Here is a 13,574-nt window from a genome sequence, read left to right on the forward strand (position 1 = left end):
GATCCACAGGCGTGAACTGTATTAGAGTTTGAGTTTAAGGCTTTAATAAATTTCCTCTTTCTGCTTTAAACCAATGAAAGCCTGTGTGTGCTCAGTTCTTTGCCTTATAATTGGAAACTGTGAACATGGATTCACAAAAAGGGGAGCTCAAAACACAGTGTGTTTAAAATTAAATCCTGTTACAATAAGACCAGGTAAAGACAGCAAGAGTCCCCTAGACACACTGCTCACCTGGTCATAACAGTATCAATTAGAATGCTGAAAGACAGGAACTGCTGTACCAATCTGTATGATTTGATCATGTTTTTCGTATTTTGTAATGTAACTGCATGGAATAATTTGCAGCTGGCAGTGCCTTAATATAAGCAGGCAGGGTTGGGCAGCAGTTTTCAAATACCAGCCACCCATTTCTCGCCTGAGAGACAGATGTAAATCAGAGGGTACCTTGGCCACCCCATTGATGCCAAGGCCCCTCCTGAGGCGATTATCAAACAGGGCTGTCAATAGGCGAGATGCACACCCGCCTGTTTCCACTGACAGGCTGCACTAAATATGCCAATTGTATGCAAATCTTGGAAGCTTCCATTGCAATTTTCAGGTCCAACTGGGTGGAGTGTCTGTCCCACACGCGTGCACTGCCCATTTGTATCAGACATTGGGCAACCTAATCAGCAGCCTTAAAGGGAGAGCTGGAGGCTGCTCAAAAAAACTGAGGGAATTTTTAATTTTATGCGGCCTGGGCTCGCAAAGAAACTCCAGCCCACTGCCGGCCCTTCCCCTTTCCAGACCCAATCGACCAGCCGCCTTCTTCCACAACTGGCAAGCTACAGTGGTATTTAAGTAAGGCCGCAGTGGAAATGGCTTGGGGCTACCAATTCCAGCTCAGGGTGGGAGTTCAGCCCCATGATGACCTCACAGCCCTTTCCAGAGAAGGTCGACAATGCGTTCAGATGGCACTGCAAGTTCATAGTTAAACTTTGAAACTCCTGCAGCCATTTAACTTCCTTTTTTTGATGTAAACACACAAACATTTTAATTTTAGTGGGAACTCCACATTCCCCATTTACTAATCAGTGTTCGAGCTCCTTTCACTCATTTGTAGAAAGCCTCTGTTCAGTGCAATTTATTGAGGACAGCCTGGTGCTGTAGGTCAGGTGCTGGCCTTTCATCTTTGGAAGTTGGCTTTAAACCCAAGGACGCTGTGTGAAATATGCTTAGATAGTATGAATCTGGTTCATTGCGAATATGGTCTCGAGCTACCCAAAAATCGTCAATCTCACTCAAGGTTTTTACATTTAGTGTTTCAGTACCTCAGGCACTGGCTGCTTCATGTGTCAGCTTCAGGAAGCTAATTTTACTCATATAAACACTGGAGATTTTACATTATTGCTGTCCTGCGATGGAACACGGAAACATCAAATGTGAAAGCATCTTCAGAAAAGTGCTAAGGAGTGCTGGTGTCAAACATAAAAAATTAACACTGGTGCCGTAGTGATAAATATGGTGAAATGCTGAGGCCTTAATACAGATTGTTGGGGAACACCATTTATCAGAAATCCCTCCAATCTAAGTACTCAGCCTCCATCATTACTTTATCTCCTGCCTCCCAACCTATTTTCAACACATGTTGCAAGGTTGCCTCTAATTCTGTGCACTTTCATTCCTGCTAATCATCTCTTATCAAATGCCTTCTGGAAGTCCATATAGATAACAGCCATAGGCACTCCCCTATCCACCAGGATAATGACCTCCTGAAAAATCCCAATCTCTTTTCCTTGGCAATACCCACTCAGCCTCTATGCCTACCATTCTTCCTTGCACTTGCTTCAGGCTTGACACTCCATCCACATCCCCCTCATTCCCTCCCCAAAAGTAGGTGCCAAGAGGCCATAGATCCCCTTAGCCACAACCAATTTGCCTCTGGTCCTCCCGAACCATCACCTCCACCTCCCCACTTACTCAGCCTTCCTATCTGTTTACCTCAAACCGGTTTTGTTTTCTAAGTTAGAATGAGGACTGAGAGACTGACTGTCTCTCTTTTCATGGTCTGTCTTTGTCTTTCTCTCTTCCTCCATCTCAGATGTTAGAAATTATAATTTCTGTCTCATAGGTTAGCAATTAGCATCGACCTTTTCTAATTGTCAACAATACGTGGGTGGAGATAATTATTGGCGTTAAAATTCAGCTATTGTGTGGGGGTTTTTTTGGAATTTGAAATAACATAAGTAGAAAAACATGGAGGAGCCAAATTTAAGTTGCTCCACAGAATTGAGATGGGCAGTAGCAACCCAAAATCTTGGCGATGCACTGCTGCCTTTTTCTTTCTCCATTCCCACTCACTCACATTTTCCTGGGAGCTTCCACATGGGAAGTCCAGGTGCTCGCCTGTTTCAGGCAGAAGCGCATTCCAATATGTTGGAATTTATGTACAAACTGGTGAAATGTTCACGGCCTAACTAATGGTTCTTAACGGGGCTGCTGGAAGCTACTTATAAACAGATAGGTTTGTGTGGGTGTTTTTTTAAAGCATTTTCGTCGAATTGCAGAATGGTTATAGCACAGGCGGCACAGTGGCGCAGTGGTTAGCACCGCAGCCTCACAGCTCCAGGGACCCGGGTTCGATTCCAGGTACTGCCTGTGTGAAGTTTGCAAGTTCTCCCTGTGTCTGCGTGGGTTTTCTCCAGGTGCTCCGGTTTCCTCCCACAAGCCAAAAGACTTGCAGGTTGATAGGTAAATTGGCCATTATAAATTGTCACTAGTATAGGTAGGTGGTAGGGAAATATAGGGACAGGTGGGGATGTTTGGTAGGAATATGGGATTAGTGTAGGATTAGTATAAATGGGTGGTTGATGTTCGGCACAGACTCGGTGGGCCGAAGGGCCTGTTTCAGTGCTGTATCTCTAATCTAATCTAAATCTAATCTAGAACGGGGGGGCATTCGGCCCATCACGTCCATGCCAGCTCTCTGCAAGAGCAACTCAGCTAGTCCCAGTCCTGTGCCCTTTTCCTCATAGCCCTGTAAATTTCTTCTCCTCTGATAATTATCCAATTCTCTTTTGCAGGCCTCGACTGAGTCTGCCTCCACCACACTCTCAGGCAGTGCATTCCATATCCTAACCATTCGCTGCGTAAAAATGTCATCCCATGTCGTCTTTGGTTCTTTTGCCAGTCACCTTAAATCGGTGTCCTCTGGTTCTCGACCCTTCCACCAATGGGAACAGTTTCTCCCCATCTACTTCGCCTCATGATTTTGAACACCTCTATCAAATCTCCTTGCAACCTACTCTTCTCTGAGGAGAACAGCCCCAGCTTCTCCAATCTACTACAAAAATATTCTTATATTTATATAGCGCTCCTAACCTAATAAAACATACCAAGACGCTTCACAGGAGCGTTATAAAACAAAATACGACATTGAGCTATGTAAAGAGATATTAGGTCAGATGACCAAAAGCTTGGTCAAAGAGATAGATTTTAAGGAGCATCTTAAAGGAGGAAAGCGAGGTAGAGGGGTGGAGAGGTTTATGGAGGGAATTCCAGAGCTTGGACCAAGTCAACAGAAAACGCAGCAACCAATGGTGGAACAATTAAAATCGGGGATGCTCAAGAGGCTAGAATTAGAGGGACGCAGATTTCTCAGAGAGTTGTAGAACTGGAGGACATTAGAGATAGGGAGGTGCGAGGTCACGGAGGGATTTGAAAACAAGGATGAGAAATTTTAAAATCAAGACATTGCTCGATCAAGAGCTAATATACGTCAGAGAGCACAGGGGTGATAGGGGAATGGGACAAGGTGTGATTTAAGACACATGCAGCAGAGCTTTGGATGAAACGTGCAGGAGGGTGTGCCAGGAGCAGCACAAGGCATACCTAAAAATGAGGTGTCAGCCTGGTGAAGCTGCAACACAGGACTGCTTGCGTGCCAAACAGCGGATGCAGCATGCAATAGATAGGGCTAAGTGATCCCACAACCAATGGATCAGATCTAAGTTCTGCAGTCCTGCCACATCCAGTCGTGGATGGTAGTGGACAATTAAACAACTGACAGAAGGAGGAAGCTCCACAAATATCCCCATCCTCAATGAAGAGGGAGCCCAGCACATCAGTGCAAAGGACCAGGCTGAAGCATTTGCATCCATCTTCAGTCAGAAGTGCCAAGTGGATGATCCATCTTGGCCTCCTCCTGAGGTCCCCAGCATCAGTTGCCAGTCCTCAGCCAATCCGATTCACTCCATGTGATATCATGAAACGGCTGAAGGTACTGGATACTGCAAAGGCTGTGGGCATTGACAACATTCCAGCAATAGTACTGAAGACGTGCTCCAGAACTAGCCACGCCCCTAACCAAGCTGTTCTAGTACAGCTACAGCACTGGCATCTATTTGGCAATATGGAAAACTGTCCAGTATGTCCTGGCCACAAAAAGCAGGACAAAATCAAGCCTGGCCAATTACCGCGCCATCAGACTTCTCTTCATCATCAGTAAAGTGATGGAAGGTGTCGTCAACAGTGATATCAAGAGGCATTTACTCAGCAATAACCTGCTCAGTGACACTCAGTTTGGGTTCCGCCAAGGCCACTCAGCTCCTGACCACATTATAGCCTTTGTCCAAACAGGGACAAAAGAGCTGAACTCCAGAGGGGAGGTGAGAGTGACTGCCCTTGACATAAAGGCAGCATTTGATCGAGCATGGTATCAAGGAACCCTAGCAAAGCTGACGTCAATGGGAACCGGGGGAGAATTCTCTGCTGGTTGGAATAATACATAAGACAAAGGAAGATGGTTGTGGTTGTTGGAGGTCAATCATCTCAGTCCCAGGACATCACTGCAGGAGTCCCTCAGGGTAGTGTCCTAAGCCCAACAATCTTCAGCTGCTTCATCAATGTCCTTCCCTCCATCATAAGGTCAGAAGTGGGGATGTTCGCTGATGATTGCACAATGTTCAGCATCATTCACGACTCCTCAGATACTGAAACAGCCCATGTAGAAATGCAGCAACACCTCGATAACATCGAGGCTAGGGTTGATAAATAGCAAGTAACACAAGTGTCAGAAAATGATAATTTCAAACAAGAGAGAATCTAACCATCTGCCTTTGATGTTCAATGGCATTACCATTGCTGAATCCCACACTATCAGCATCTTGGGGGGTTACCATTGACCAGAAACTGAACTGGAACAGCCACATAAATACTCTCCCTACAAGAGCACGTCAGAGGCTAGGAATTCTGCAACATGTAACTCACCTTCAGTCTCCCCAATGCCTGTCCACCAGCTACAAGGCACAAACAGGCCTGCTTGATTGGCACCCCATCTACCACATTCAACATTCATTCCCTTCACCACCGACGCAGTGACAGTAATGTCAACAAGATGCACTGCAGCAACTCACGAAGGCACCTTCCAAACCCGTGAACTCTACCACCTAGAAGGACAAGGGCAGCAGATGCATGGGAACACCATCACCTGCCAGTTCCCCTCCAAGCCACACATCATCCTGACTTGGAACTATATCGCCGTTCCTTCACTGTCGCTGGGTCAAAATCCTGGAACTCCCTTCCTAATAGCACTGTGGGTGTATCTACACCCTAAGGACTGCAGCGGTTCAAGAAGACAGCTCACCACCACTTTCTCAAGGGTAATTAGGGTTAGGCAATAAATGCTGGCCTTGCCAGCGACGCTCACATCCTATGAGCGAATAAAAAAACAAGTTTACGGAGGGTAGAATGTGGGAGCCCAGCCGGAAATGCGATGAAATAGTCCATCTAGAGGTTAGCGACGGCATGAGTGAGGGTTTCAGCAACAGATGAGCGGAGACAGGAGCAAAGTCGGGCAATGTAACGGAGTTGGAAATAGGTGGTCTTAGTGATGGCGTAAATATGAAGTCGGAAGTTCATCTTGGGGTCAGCTGTGACACCAAGGTTGGGTACAGATTGGCTTAATCTCAGACTGTTGGCAGGGAGAGGAATGGAGTCGGCAGCTAGGAAATGGAGACCAAAAACGATGGTTTCAGTCTTTCCAATACTTAATTGGAGGAAATATCTGCTCATCCAGCCTGTCAGATAAGCAGTCTGATAGCTTAGCAACAGTGGAGAAGTCGAAAGAGGTGGTGGTTAGGTAGAGCTGGCTGTCATCAGCATACTTGTAAAAACACTGCTTTCAGGTGATGTCACCGAGGTGCAGCATGCAGATGTGAAATAGGAGGCAGCCAATGACAGATCCTTGGGGGACCCCAGAGGTAATGATGCAGGAGCTGATAGAGAAGCCATTGCAAGTGATTCTCTGGCTACAATTAGATAGATAAGAATGGAACCAGGTGAGAGCAGTCCCACCCAGCTGGACGACAGTGGACAATTGTGTCAAAGGCTGCAGACAGGTCCAGAAGGACGAGGAGGGGTAGTCACAGTCACATAGGCTGTCATTTTTAACTTTCCAAGCACTGTTTCGGCACTGTGGCAGGGGTAGAAACCTGATTGGAGGAATTCAAACATGGAGTTCTGGAAAAGATGGGAAAGAATTTGGGAGGCGACAACAGAGTCAAGGACTTTAAGAGAGGAAAGGGAGGTTGGAGATGGGATGGAAGTTTGCAAGGACAGTGGGGTCAAGGGTTCATTGTTGAGAGGGGAGATGATGGTAGATTTAAAGGGAGAGAGGGACAACACATGGAGAGAGAGAACCATTAACAATATCAGCTAACATTGTTCCAGGAGAGGAATTTTGGTGGTCAGCAATTTAGGGGGAATAGGGTCGAGGGAACAGGACGTGGGTCTCATGGACAAGATGAGCTCAGAGGGGGCATGAGGGGAGATAGGAGAGAAACTAAAGAAAGATCTAGCCTGTAAGTTTAGTGTGGCTAGTTATCTCTCCCACTCAGGAGAAACTTTCCAGCTCTGCTCAGCGGTAGGCTCATTAGAATTCCTGTCCCCCTAACCTGAGCTGCCTGTCAGTACCTGACTACATGATTCAAGTACACAGACACAGGTCTGGGCAAAAATATCAACAAATCCTGACTTTTGGAAGAGACTGAGGCCGTCAACTAAAAACTTTAATGGCATCATTCAGAGATAGAAAAAAAATCCAATAGTTGAATTTAATCCCATTATTGTTTACGGATTCTCTCTCCTATATGTGTTCTCATAGGAGCAGGAGTAGGCCATTCAGCCCATCAAGCCTGCTCCACCATTCAATACGATCATGGCTGATCATCCACTTCAATGCCTTTTCCCCACACTATCCCCATATTCCTTTATGTCATTTTGTCATTCTCCTTCTATTTTATTCAGAAATTGCACAATCTTAATCTGCATTGAGTCATGCATTATTTATAACGGGTTAAGTGGATGTTTATCTAGTTGCACAGTATTCTTACAGGTGCTTCCCAACTGGCCACAGGTTGTGCAGAGTTTCAGTGCATCCTCCAGCTCCCGAACCTCCTGAAATGGCAAGCTGTGTTGTGTTCCCAAAATGTCATAAATAGAGGGCAAATCTGGAACAGGTATTTAATGTGCTGCTTGTGCAATCAGAAGAATTTCAGTCCCATTAATGAGACAGCACAAGAGGAGGCCATTTGGCCCATCGCGTCTGAATGATCCAATTAGTCCCTCTACCCTGCTCTTTCCCCATAGTCCTGTAAATGTTTTCATTAATTAAAACACATCTCGGTTTGCATGCAACTTCATCAAATCATGACATTTATAAATTATTCAATATGCCAAAAGACTGGATGAAGAGCAGACGTAATTTGCTATATGAATGTGTGTAGCCATAGTGATAAATGATTGATGTTTAATTTTGATTGAGCATAAAGCACTAAGCAAGCCATATGCCATCAAAAATGAATACAAACATTGATTTGATAAAATGCTGACCTTTTTTATGCAGAAACTGGGTTAAAATAGCTTAGAGTGTGAGCACCAAAGGTCTCCTTTGTCTGTTGGCTGGAAGAGATTCATGTGAAATGAGACTGGGCAGCTCTATGGGCTAATTTTTCCCTGCACCTTTAATGTCTCTTCTGAGGTTAGAGCTCATTCCTAGGGCAAAGTATTGGGAGCCTTCCTCTGCATTTAACCATCCCATGTTGACAGTGAATGCCTCTAACAAAGTTCAGTTCCATTTCTTGCCTCTGATTTTGCAGTGTCTTCCACTCACACCCTTCTGACCCGTGTTATGCTCAAAATCCGGCGCAAAGTTCAAGCTTGCTGAAAATAACCTCAAGTAATTTTCATTGACCTAAATGTACAGCAAATTGGAATTTGCAAAAGCAAGTTACTACAGATGCTGGAAATCTGAACAGTTCTGATGAGAAGTCATTGATCTGCAACGTTGGGTAAGGTTTTCCCATAGGCTTCTGCACCTTGACATCAGGACTAAATAGGGGTCTCAAGCCTGCGCTTCGGCTGTGAGACCGGGGGAGCTATTTTCCCAGAGACGGCCTCCTAATTGGCTGCCTCCGGGCTCACTGCCCAATTAAGGAAAGCGGGTGGGCTTCCGACAATGCCAGCCCAATCAATCTGACAGCTAGCAGCTTCTGAAGTCTCGGTAACCCCACTGGGAGAGGTGGGCGCTGCTGAGGCAGCCCAGTGATCGTGTGGGCTCCTCAACATGGCAGCGCCCTCGGAGAGGTAAGCTATAAACAAAATTTCAGAGGGGCCAAGCAGGCAGGCCCCTCGGATCGGAGGGGAAATCCCTCCGGATGGCTCATTGAGGCTGCGGGGCTCACTGTCCTGCCCATGGTCCTCACTTTGGCTCCTGGTTAAGCAATGCCTCAATATTCAAATGGTCATTCTTGTTTTCAAATCCCTCCATGTCCCTCACCCCCTCCCTATCTCTGTAATCTCCTCCAGCCCTACAACCCTCCGAGATATCTGCACTCCTGTAATTCTGCCCTATCGTGCATTGCTAATTTTAATTGCTACACCACTGAGGGCCATGCTTTCAATTGCCTAGGTCCTAAGCTCTGGAATTCCCTTCCTATCCCTCTCCACCTCTCTTTCTTTCTTTGAGATGCTCCTTAAAACCCACTCTTTGACCAAGCTTTTGATTATCTGGCCTAATATCTCCTTATGTGGCTCAGTCTCAATTTTCTTTCTAATGCTTCTATGAAGTGCCTGGGGACGTTTTACTGCTGTTATCGTTGTGTTTCTCAACTTAACAGATTGTTTTATACTGCACCACAGATACACAGTGTTTTGTTTTAAAACGTAAATACAATCCCACTCATCTTCTCCCCCACCAAGAGCCTTTTATAGTAGTTACTTAACTGAAAAACTATATACAATTGAGAAGAGAGGCATATAATTATCCTAGCCAAAATATTGTTATTGGTATTAGGTTTAAAAGTTAATTTAGAATTGCAACTTGTACTAGTTTTATTATTTTTTCACAACACTTCACCTGTAAGTATTTAAATGGATTACAATATGTAAAATAAGACATTATCTGTATTTGAACACAATCTGTCATACCAACTATATTTTATTTCTATGTTATTTAATGCGGCTGTTTATTCATGTTCCTGTCCCTTTGCAATCAAAATTCTAAAGATTCTGTACTCTGGCTCCCCCAGTGGCTCAATACCTAAATACATTCTATGGTACAGAATCATGGAAGTGAGAAATTTCAATCCGTAGTATGTGCTGGTTTTATCCGGTGTGGTGGGAGAAGCTCTATAATCACTCATTACCTTATGGTGGGAAAATAAATCAAGTAGGTTCCCATTTCTAATGACAATCCCGTGATCTCTACACAACAATGCCTATCATTATCACATGAATAGAATTGGGCTTCTATGGTAATGCCCTATCTGGTCTTTTAAAAAAATCTGTATATATATATATATATATATAAAATGGCTTTTGTGATCTCAAGATGTCTCAAAGCACTTTACAGCAAATGTAGTAATGTAGGATATGAGGCAGCCAATTTGCACACACCAAACTCCCACAAACAGCAAAGTCATAATGACCAGATAATCTGTTCCAGTGCAGTTGAGGGATCAATTTTGGCCAGGACACCGGAGATAACGCCCCCCTGGCCTTCTTCAAAATAATGCCATAGGATCTTTTATGTTCTCCTGCGAGGGTAGACTGGGCCTCGGTTTAACGTCTCGTCCGAAAGACGGCACTTCTGACAGTGCAGCACTCCCTCCGTGCTGTACTAGAGTGTCAACTAAATATTTGTGCTCACGTCTCTGGAGTGGGACGTAAACCCTTCTGACTCAAGAGCGTTGAGTGCTACAAGTGAGCCACAGATGACACGGTTAGTACTTTGCTGAGATGAATCTGCAAGCTCACATACAAAGAACAGTCAGTCACTCGAGCAAGTTTCTGGACAAACCTATGGAACTGTATGTACTCCATTACTGCCTCCAGGTGAAAGAGGGAGCAAAGAAAATAATTCTGGACACATTTTAAAGTCTAAGTTTCTATCATAAGATTTAATTAAAAAGAGAATGTGATTTTCAATTTATTCTTGATGTAGTAAATGGACTGTTAATTTTAAGCTTTATGCTTATCATTTATTGTAATAATCAGGCATACTTTTAATGGGCTGTGGGAAGGGTCACAACATTTGTTGTTTTAATCAATATTTATTTGTATAAAATAAATCAACATTTTAAACAACTGCTTCAGACGAACCAAATTATGCTTCTCTCCCAATAAGTCTTAACTCAAAAGCTTAGGAACTGCCGTTTGTGATATCAGCAAATAAAGACTGGCACTAATTTAACATAGACAATAACCTAGTTATTATAAATGGACTAATGCCTAACGCCAGAGCTGGCGGGCAGCCATAAAGACAGGGCTAAATTGTGGCGAGTCGAAGAGACTTAGTAGTTGGCAGGAAAAAAGACAGAGGCGCAAGGGGAGAGCCAACTGTGCAACAGCCCCAACAAACAAATTTCTCTGCAGCACCTGTGGAAGAGCCTGTCACTCCAGAATTGGCCTTTATAGCCACTCCAGGCGCTGCTTCACAAACCACTGACCACCTCCAGGCGCGTATCCATTGTCTCTCGAGATAAGGAGGCCCAAAAGAAATGCCTCACTAAATGAGCAGGGAAGAATGTCACAAACACTCAGTAAGCATTCATATCAACATTCGTTAGATGTTAAATGTGTATTAAGTAGAAATTAAAAGGATTAACCAATCAACTTAACTTAGAAAGAAGGGTTTAGTTTTGCTTATGATGGTGGGTAGCACTTTCTGTTTCTGAAACAGTGTCAGGATCAAGCACTCCCAGGTTAAAAAGTTCTCTTTACTAAACACCAACTACACAAGAACATCCCCCACTGCACCAGTGTGAAACGCTGGCCTCTCTTACTACCAATTAAGTGCCAGTTGTTTTATATTCTGCCTAAACCCACTAGGAATTGAATTGAGTCTGCCAACATTTATTCACAGCTATCAGTCTGGGATTTGAACCCCAAGCATCAGAAGTGTGTAACCCACTCCACTAATCACTGATTAATGAACGAGCAACTTTGACACAGATTCCTTACAAGCACGGTACACAACTCATTAAATGTAGTCAGACACTATTCTAAGGAAGACTGTTATAATGATAAAAAAAAACACAATTAGTTTTTAAACTTTAGTTCATTTGCTTAACATTTGCCCTGGTCGAAATGTAACTTGAATGAGAATGAATTAACACTGGTTTAGCACAAGTTCAGCATGTTAATGATAATCGACTGAATCCTTATTGAACAAGGAAGCTGCACAGGCTAAGGACAGTGTAATATATGTGAATATTCAGTTCATACCTTTATGTTAGATCATCAATATACTGATAGGCATAATCGTTCACTTTATTGAACGGACAAGAGATACTGCAAATTTAACCCTTTGCCTCACCCGTTCAATCAAATAGGTGGATGCACAAAATACCAAGATAAAGATGTTCACAAACGATTCCAATGTTTGCAGGGTTCGCAATGATTCTGGTGCGATGATGAGTAAAGCAATCCAAACCATTGGGAGGGAACTATCACCTGATATTCATCCTTTACATCAAGAACCGGGAGCCATGGCAGAGACTCAGTCGTGGGACTGTGCTAATGCTCGCTTCATACTGACGTGGGCATTCAGTAAATACTTCTGACATGTTCGCTTTTATTTAAAGCTAAAACACCAGCGTGTCAATGTAAAATCCAACGAAGTCATTCTGTAAAGAGCCCCGCAACCATATGGAATAACCACGGAGGGGGGGGGGGGGGGGGGGAATAAGCCCTGGCCAGATATATATCTTTGCAGAAAGATGCAGGGTGGACGCAATTGCAATGATATGAATCTGTCTTGAATCAGCATTTTAAACCTTTCAACAGCCAATTGCGGACTAAGACTGTACCTGAGCCTCCAGACAAAGTCAGGTAGTGCAAACAGTCAGAACAGAACACAGTAGCTCTACCAGCGAGCAGACCCCGGTGTGTGGGGGCTTTTAACCCCACACCAGAACTCGGAGTGACCTTATGTGGTCTGATCATTTCCCTGAGCCATCGCCCTTATGTGACCCCCTTCCCACTGAGATTGCGAATGGTAACTGTCCCCATCTTCTCCACTCTTGACATGCAACCGGTTGGAAACATTGTATTCCCCACCCCGGCTTTTTCGACAGGCTTTGCATGCACACACTTCATGATCTGAATCGCACACGTCTGGAAATGTTCCCCACTCACTGGGGTGCGGATGGCCCGTTCTGAACCTTTGCAGCAAGTTGATTAAGGCACCAAACCACAGACCGCAAAAAGGCAATTTAGGCCAACAACCTGTAAAATACGTGGCATCTGGAAATCGTAACGCGAAAAGAAGAAACATACAAGCAATAGGAAGCGAGTGGATCACTATGTGCAGACTGAACATGCTGCTGTACGTACAGGTGGCACAGTGACTTACACACTGGAGAGCAGCAGACTGACACTTGCCCCTACCATTGTCTTTCATGCAGCTGATGATAATACCCCCAACCTACCTTTCTGGAGGCTGCAGAGAACAAGGTGACAGCCTCTGGGGAGAGTGTACTTTGAAGCCACCTGCTGTCGAGCATCAAAGACAAGGTCTCAGACTGTGGAGTGATTTCAGTCTCCAGTGAGGAACCAGGGACACGGAGAAAAGCAGCACGAGACACGTGACAAGCTTAATCTTTCTGTCTGTCTATACATGCAGATACTGAATGTGTATCCTGTTATATAGAGAGACTGCAGCTGCCTGCATTTTCCACCCAGCTTGGTATTTATTGCAGAGTCAGAGTGACCAACGCCTGGAGTTTGCCACTTCCAGATGTGACTTGTCTCAGCCCAGATCCTGACCTGTCAATCAAGCACCTGAGCCACTCAGCCAATCACACGGCGCCTCTGGGATGCAGCCGCGGCGGCTCCAGCCAATCAGATTCGCAAGGCACTTGCCAGCCAGCCATTGGTCAGCCTGGGAATAGCCCGTGGCCTATTGGTCCCGGTGACAGCAAAGTCATTTCTCGTTGGCTGGTTTGGGGAGAGGTCTTGCGGGAACATTTATTCACCAGACATCAGCAAGAAAGTAGCCTGAACCTTGCATCAGGTCAGTGGGAGGGCGGGGATTC

The 13,574-nt window shown here is 44.8% G+C and overlaps 1 protein-coding gene across 1 annotated transcript in view; it reads right to left on the reverse strand.

The window, feature by feature from the left end:
* The window catches only part of myripb (myosin VIIA and Rab interacting protein b), a 439,089-nt gene extending 425,921 nt beyond the window's left edge, over positions 1 to 13,168 (reverse strand). The window contains exon 1 of the mRNA XM_068049915.1: positions 12,969 to 13,168. The gene's annotated coding sequence lies outside the window, so the exon portion shown is untranslated. The remainder of the gene's footprint in view (positions 1 to 12,968) is intronic.
* Between the last annotated feature and the right edge of the window lie 406 nt (positions 13,169 to 13,574).

This window comes from Heterodontus francisci, chromosome 2, assembly GCF_036365525.1.
Source record: "Heterodontus francisci isolate sHetFra1 chromosome 2, sHetFra1.hap1, whole genome shotgun sequence".
Taxonomy (NCBI): domain Eukaryota; kingdom Metazoa; phylum Chordata; class Chondrichthyes; order Heterodontiformes; family Heterodontidae; genus Heterodontus; species Heterodontus francisci.